Raw genomic sequence first — 7,976 nt, 5'->3', positions numbered from 1 at the left:
ATAAGCGCTAGTGTATGCTTGAGAAAGATAGCGCTTATAGGTTAAAAAAAGCAAGTAGCATTAACACTTTGACCTGCAAATCCCTTGTTCGATTCCCTGTGTTGATATTTTGTTGTGGATTTTTTTTTATTAATAAAAAAACGCTTTGAACTAACCGGTCCCTGTTCAATCCCTGCATACCACATATTTCGAACTTTTTTCAATTTTTATGAAAAATCGATTGTTGTATCAAAACACACATTTTTTTAATATTTTTTTTCTCATATATATATATATATCAATTAAAATATTACTTTCTCCAAACTTTTCCAAAAAACATATCTCCCCCTCCAAAAAATTGGATTCCCTCTCTCTGAATCCCTAAATCCTCCAATTTCCGTCAAGACTCCAAGCCCCCCCCCCCCCCCCCCCCCCCCCCCCTCTCTCTACAGTCCTCTCTTTGCAGTCCTCTCTCTCTCACGGCTCTCTCCCTCACAGACAAGTTCGATCTCAACTCATGGCTCTCTCTCTAGGTTCTCGTCAGTTCTTCGTAAAACCAGCCGGAGTTCTTCGTCGTCCGCCGGAAACTAACTCCGTCCAGGTTTCCCTCTCTCTCCCTCACTCTCCGCCACCATCGTCGAAGGTTCCATCGGTAACAGCTCTCTCTCTCTCTCACGTTTTTTCTCTCTAAACAAACCGAGGTTTCATATTTGTCTCAATAAGAAAAGCGAGGTTTCAATTTGACTAGAGTAGTTATTATCGTTTTTCATGAATACTGGAATTGGGGTTGAATTTGTTTTTTGATTGTCAAAGTCAGCACTCACAAAGTGTTTGACGAAATGTCTCAATAAGCAAAAGATCAAATAAGGTCAAATTGATTTCGTATAAAAGTTTGATAGATAAATATTTAGATACACAACTCTATTGGCAACTATGTTAATTTTCCTGTTTAGGTTGTTACTAGTTCAGCATTTAGGGGGATTTACATGTGACACTGCATGTCAAAAGTCAAATGTTGTTTACAATATTGTCAATTTGAACATGCCATGATGTGTATATCTCACCATTGCTTAAGAGACTTAAAATGGCGCTGCTTTGATGTTTGGATTTTATGCTTGGACGCATGTGAATGTTTCTGAATTTCTATGTTCTGTCTTCATTTGGTTCTTTTTATCTTGTAATATCTTGTGCTATGACATGGCCAACATGACTGGATGGTGTCAATGTCATGAGTCATGACCCTAAAAAGAACACCTTTTTTGAAATATTCTTATTAGTTTGCTTACTAAAAACTCATGTTTGGGTCAGTTTCTTTTATTATAAATAATCACCTTAAACTAATTGTCTCAGAACATATACCATAGTACTGTAAACTAATTGTCTCAGAACATTGGATTGTACATATTATCCTTCCCTTGTAACCTGTGATACCCTGGTAGGATTAAAGAAAAACTGTCAGACTCTATATATATTGACATGAATGGATAAGCACAACAATGACAATTAAAATGTGTTAAAAGAAAGTCAGTTTATGATATGCTTAATTATCTTGTCAAATTGTCATAGATAAACCATTTTTAGTTTACCTGAATTATTAAGACAAATGACCTTTACCAATCCATTTCCCCTTATTTAAAATCAAATAATCAAGGAGCTTTTGGTTAAGATGGTTAACTATGAGCTTAATTTAGAGGAATTTCTGTTAATTCCAGCATGAATAATATTGTTGCAACATTAATCTATTTAGTGCTTTTTATATAATTTAATAAGTAATGTGTCACCCTATTAAAATTCATATTTATATCTTGTAGCTTGACTTAGTTTGACTCTCACTCCTCTAACAGCAACCTCTCTCTGTAGGTTCTCTCTCATGGTTCTCTCCCTCACAGCTCTCTCTCTCTCTCTCTCTCTCTCTCTCACGGCTCTCTCCTTGATAGCTCTTTATCTCTTTCTCCTGTAATTTCTCCAGGTATCTCTCTCTTTTTGTAACAATCTAAACCTTTGATTGTTAGTTGCTCTTCTTTTTGTATGTTTGAAGAAGGATCCCTTCCAAACGTTGTAAAGTAAAATGAATGCTATTTTATTCAGCAATGGATAATCTTGCTTTTTTTTTTATATCTATCTGAGCCAATTATTTGTATTTATGTTATACCATTTTCTAGAGGCATATTATTGTGGTTCTGAAATTAAGTTTTGCTTTGAGGGAATGTTGTTTTGTTTCCCTTCCCTTTTGTTTTGATCTGAGAAGGAAATTGGATGAGCTATTTCTGTTATCATGCTTTGTTGGTTATTGAAAGGGAGGATTATGGGATGTATCCGTTTTTAGGGACGTATGAGTAAATGTTCCTAATTTTTTTCCCGAGTTTCTCAAAATCGTAGTGACTAGTGAGAGGCGTAAAACCTTGGTTTGAACCTTTGATTATAGCGTTTAAGAGTTAAGATCATGATTGGGCTCTATTAAGGTTTGTGAGCTTTGCTAGTCTAAAGTTAGTCTAAGTAAAGTAATATGAATTAATATAAATTAACTAAAAGATATTAGAAAGGAAAAATTCTCTTGTGGACAAGTACATCCTGAGAGTAGCAAAGTATGCAAAATGTGTTTTTTTTTTTTTTTTGTGTTTTTGGGGGCTTGTACTGCCAGGTATGGGATGTTGCAGCTATGCTGCTGTTCTGCGCCCAGTTTTCTTGCTGCTATGCTACTGTTTTGCTGCTGTTATGTGTTTGTAGCAGCTGATGGGCGCTGCTTTTTCTTTAGTTGACCAGGGCAGTAGGTGCTTTTTGTGGTGTGTCTAGTTTTGGTTGTGCATTAGTGTCTGCTTTTGGGTATTCATAGAATTTTCTAAAATTATGAACCCTTCAAATTCAAAATTTTGAGGAAATAGGACAACCACGTAAGCAAAACTTTGCATGTATCAGTTTGTAACATTTGACAGATTTATCATCACACAAAAAGAGGAAATACTCCTATAGTACTCCTATGTACAGTACAAGTAGGCATGTATATAGAATATTGTACCTATAGCCACATTTGGATGAATTCACAAGTTTTAGTGTTGTGCTTTGATTATTGTACCTATATTACAAACTGACAACAAATGGAAGCATGTGTAGGTAGTCAATGACTCACTGGTCAGAGTTGAAGAATGAATGGATGATTCTCATCCTTTCAATTATAGTACTTCCTAAAATGATACATTTATTAGTATAATTAAAAATCAATTTTAGTAATATCAAAAAACTAAACGATATAAATAATTAAATATTTGAAGTCTCAATCGTAGTTTGTTTTAGAGAGAATAACCATGTGATTTTATTAGCAAGAGCACTTAGAAATGATTGTTTGAGTTTCTTTAGGTTAACTAGAGGTCATGTTTTTTAGTTTAGGCTTGAAAATACAGCAGCATTAATATTTTGATCTTAACCAACTCAAATTATTGATCTTCACGATTATTTGGTGAATGAATATACCTAGTGTAAAACAAAAACATGTGATTTCACTTGAAATAAAGTTTGTCAGTTGATCCCATTTAAATAATGTATACTTTAGATAAACTAAAATGTAAACAAAGTGTACTTACCTGAAAATTATTAGAAAAGAATGAAAAAAGTGCACAAAATCCCATTAATCTGCTTATATAATTCAGCATAAAATGCAAATATTTTATTTTGAAAATTATTTGAATTGTATTTGGTTTTAGCGTTGTGCTTTGATTATTTTAGTTAATTAATTACTTGAGAAACTAAATGAGATTCCAAAGTTGGTATTGTTATTTTTATATTAAAGTATAATATTTGTATATAATTAAGTTTATTAAGTAACATGGTTATTTTTTGTTATAATATATGCAGTACATTGATGGTTTCAAGTGTGTGACATACTCAAAAGATAAACCAAGAGAAATCCAAGAAGAATGGTGTCAGTTCATGATCAACCTAAAAGTTATATGATATTTTTTATGATAAGGTGAGTTTCATGTTTCTAAATATATTTTAATTTATAATCTTGCTTTAATTTGTACAATGATCAGTAGTACTTTGAATTTGTCTCTAATATAATATAGTTGCTTATTGCTTAATTGTGTTTTCTGCTATATATGCAGGTGGTGGAGAGTGAAAGAAATTTGGAAAAGAATAATGATTTGCCTGCTTGTTTTGGATAAAAATGTTGAGACGATCAAGAAGATAGATGAAGATTGCATGCTACCATAGAAGATTTTGATCTTTATGTTCACTAATTAATTGTAACTTAGAGATATCCATGATACCATATTAGTGGCTATTCATTTCTCACTTTTACATTTTTTATGATATGTTTAAGTTTTATTTGATAAATTATTGTCTCAATTTTAATGTGCCAAAAATATATATACATATTTCCCTTAGAAAAATTATATATATATATACATATTTAAATTAATAAAAAACGCTATCTGTAAAAAAAAAAAAAATCTGACAAAAAAATTAATGTTTTTCCTAGCGCTTTTTTCATGCATAAAGCGCTATCTAAACCTAGTGTTACATAGCGTTTTAAAACAAAAACGCTATTTTTTACTAGTGCATGCGGTATTTTAAACGCCTTTTAGATGGCGTTTATTATTGAAAGCGCTGTCTAAGGAGAATCTTTGCTAGCACTTTTTAACAAAAAGCGCTATATAAACACTGCTTTAGATAGCGCTTTATACAGAAAAAAAGCGCTATATTACTTTTACCAGCGCCATTTATAGCAGCGCTTACAAAGCGCTAGCTAAAGCAAAAAAAAAGCGCTATATAAGGCCATTTTTGTAGTAGTGCAAGGAATATAAACATTGATCTATACAAGGGTGACAATATCTATGCCTTGGGATCAGTAAAGATATCGAGACAAAGGAGTAAGTGTACACATGAGTATTATCATGGAAAGGTTTCGTCAGATCACTTGACATTCTTGTCACTTGGGTAGCAATGATGTGTTGCTAGATACCGCTCATTGTTTATAATATTAAATATTAGATTTAATATTATTGCCAACGTGACTAGAACCTATAGGGTCACACACAAAGAACAGTCAAAAGAGAAATATATAAGTATGACTTATATAAGGGGTGCGTTTAGTAAATAACGCTAATTAGTTAGCAAAATTACTAAACTCGTTGTTGGGCTTACTGAAGCCCAATAGTGACTTATGACTTGCAGAGCACACTAGAAGTTCTATAAATAGAACTCTGGTGCTGAAGTTTTTGGTTACACGTTTTGAAGCAACCCCTTTCTTCTCTGCACTTCCAATTCATTGGCTAGCACCGAGTTTTGGAGGAGCACTGTTCGTGTGGACTTGCTAGAGGCTTTGCTGCTTGCTGCTTGCTTGGCTGTGATCGAGATTCCAGTTTCCAGTTCCAGCTTTCAGATTCCACAGTTCAAGGTAACAATCGAATCACTGATTCATGTTTGAATTTCGTAATGATCCAAGGAATGAAAATCGAAAATTTTCCGCTGCTTCTACTCCATTCTTCTATCAAATTTTCCTTCACATAACAAGTCTAACATGCCAGAATTTCGCATATGCTATTAATAGTGATCGTCACACTCTTTATTTTTAATTCAGAAAGCTAGACGTTCAAGGCAAGGGTCAAACATCATAGTTTCAAGGCAGGATCTCCATCCTCCTGTTGATCTCTCTAGGATATGTTTTTCTATTGTTTTGTTACGATGTTTGTTGTCATGGGCAACTAATATTCTTTGATTAGGATTCTAAGATGAACCCCTTCTTATTTTTTGGATTTAATTAATAATGTTTTCATTCAGTTATGTTTTTCTTGTGTCCGATTTAAATTAGTTTTTGACTGTTCTTAATACTTTTTCAAAAGAGATATATGTATCTTAATCTTGAAAATTGATCCATAGATGAAAAGTAGGATTGACAACCCAAAATAATTTATCCATTCATGGATGTTCTAATTACTTATTCCATAGTTATGTTAATGAAATTCAAGTTTAAAAACTAAAGTTTTCTACTCCTTAATGGAGTTTTTAAATCTTAGTTGCAATAAATCATAAGTAGACACCACATAACTATTTTTTTTCTAAGTTAATACCAACAAAGACGATGGGGGATTTAAGGATTCCCTAATCGCCGTTTATAATTTGAATCACAAACCTAATCTCGCATTGGGCAAGGCAATTAAATCCTGCAACTCTATTCAATTCTCTTTTAATTATACTCTTTGAAATAAGTTTTACTAATTGCTAAGTCGAACGACAATCACTGTGGAGAATGATAAACTTACGACTTTATTACGTGTTATCATTTGGTGCACTTGCCAATTTCGTCATCAACTGCCACACTTTCTAAGCATACATTATGTGCTTAGCGAAATTTCCATGATATCCAAATACAATTACAAAACTGAAAAATCAAGCAGATTTTGATTTTCTTGAATATAAAACCCTAAACCATCATGATATTGTGTCCAATATTGTCTTTGGATAGAGGAGAAATCAATTAAAATATGGTTTTATTCAAGTTGGGGAGAGATAAGGAGCTTACTTTTATCTTAAGTAACAACGCGAAATTTCATATACTATCTTGACAACATTTGAAAAAGAAAAGAGAAAAATTGAAAAACAATTAAAAAATAAAAAATATTACAAGTTGTCAAGAATAGTTTATATTACATAATTATCTTAATTATGTAATCCCATGTATAAAAGAGTTATGTGATAATATTCAGACACATGATTTTAGCATATGTCTCGCATTCTTTATGATCCAATAAAAAATAAATTGATCCTACATACATTCTACTTCAACATAAATATGGTCTAATCCCAATATTGCATTATATCCGTAGAAAATTTTACAATGGTCAAAAATATATTATTTTCCCTTTGTTATCACAAAAGGTTAAACAATAATGAACTTTATTTTGAAGGAAAAAGTACATGGAAAAATTAGTTAAATAATATTCAATTCTTATGACTATTTAGTTTATTATATGAATTTCTTTCTAAATGCGAAAAGGACAAACACAATTACTTATATACTCAAGAGGCATTTATTAAGTATTCCAATTTCATGAATGGTTTTTAAAACTTTAGAAAAGCCTAATTTATTTAATTATTTTAATGAGAGCATAAATTTAATACACTATAAATAAATAAAATCATATCCTATTTTTTATATGCAAATAGCGAACAATATGGTTGAAATTTTGAAGTTGGTTTATGTTTTGTTTCTATTTATTTCCATATTTCTTCTCATAATAGTATGCGATTCCACATTTCCAACTTCACTTCCTTGTATAACAGATAAAGATTGTCCACAAGTGAGAAATTATATTGCTAGGTGTCGTAAAGGCCAATGCTTACAGACATCAGTGAGATAAATGAGTTCTTGCTCTAGCAAAATAGTTGTAGATTATACTTTTTTCTAGAATATTCGAGGAGCTTGTTGGTGTAAGCCCTAGAGGCCAATAGTTTATGTTAAACTTATCTTATGTATCATGACTTCTATTATTGAATAATATATGACACTCTTTATTACATTTATATTTTGTTAATAAAGTCCTTAGAATAGATAGTTCGTGTAATAATATATTAAGTGTAACTTAATCATGAGATTACATTATCTTAAAGAACACTATTCTTAAATGTATCTATAGTCAAAGCTTTAATATGAATAAAGGATAGTAATAAAGCATCGAGACTATTATGTATGTAGACTGATGACCGTATCACATGGGTCATAGGTATGAGATATTAAGTCTATACATATGTATAAATATTAGGAGTAATATTTATACTGGATTTACCCACCGTGAGAATACTACATAGTAAGTTATGAAATTGTCATAAGATATTCTCACAATGATAATAGTGTATATCGCTCTTAGACCTGAAACCACTATGATCCCTTGGTGTGGACTCAAGTACTTTGTTGCCATTCTAACGTTGTCTGTAAAACGATAACCACAACGTTGGTTGATGGGTACTTGATTAATCATGCTGAGGGACATGAGTGTCCT

General features: G+C 31.8%; 1 long non-coding RNA gene across 3 annotated transcripts; it reads left to right on the top strand.

The window, feature by feature from the left end:
* The first annotated feature begins 408 nt into the window (after window positions 1-408).
* LOC146903939 (uncharacterized) lies at window positions 409-4,311 on the top strand. 3 transcript variants are annotated; one of them, XR_015019593.1, is made up of 4 exons: window positions 409-631; window positions 1,840-1,948; window positions 3,829-3,943; window positions 4,080-4,311. It is a non-coding gene; the product is annotated as an uncharacterized LOC146903939 (long non-coding RNA). The 3 variants fall into 3 exon arrangements; XR_015019594.1 differs by having other exon boundaries at window positions 1,824-1,948; XR_015019595.1 differs by having other exon boundaries at window positions 1,791-1,948.
* The last annotated feature ends 3,665 nt before the right edge of the window (window positions 4,312-7,976 follow it).

Source organism: Medicago sativa, chromosome 7 (assembly GCF_051527215.1).
Source record: "Medicago sativa cultivar Bolivia chromosome 7, Bolivia_mono, whole genome shotgun sequence".
NCBI classification, from domain to species: Eukaryota; Viridiplantae; Streptophyta; class Magnoliopsida; order Fabales; family Fabaceae; genus Medicago; species Medicago sativa.
The sequence above is the reverse complement of the archived record's forward strand: the minus strand, read 5'-3'. Positions and strand labels throughout refer to the sequence as shown.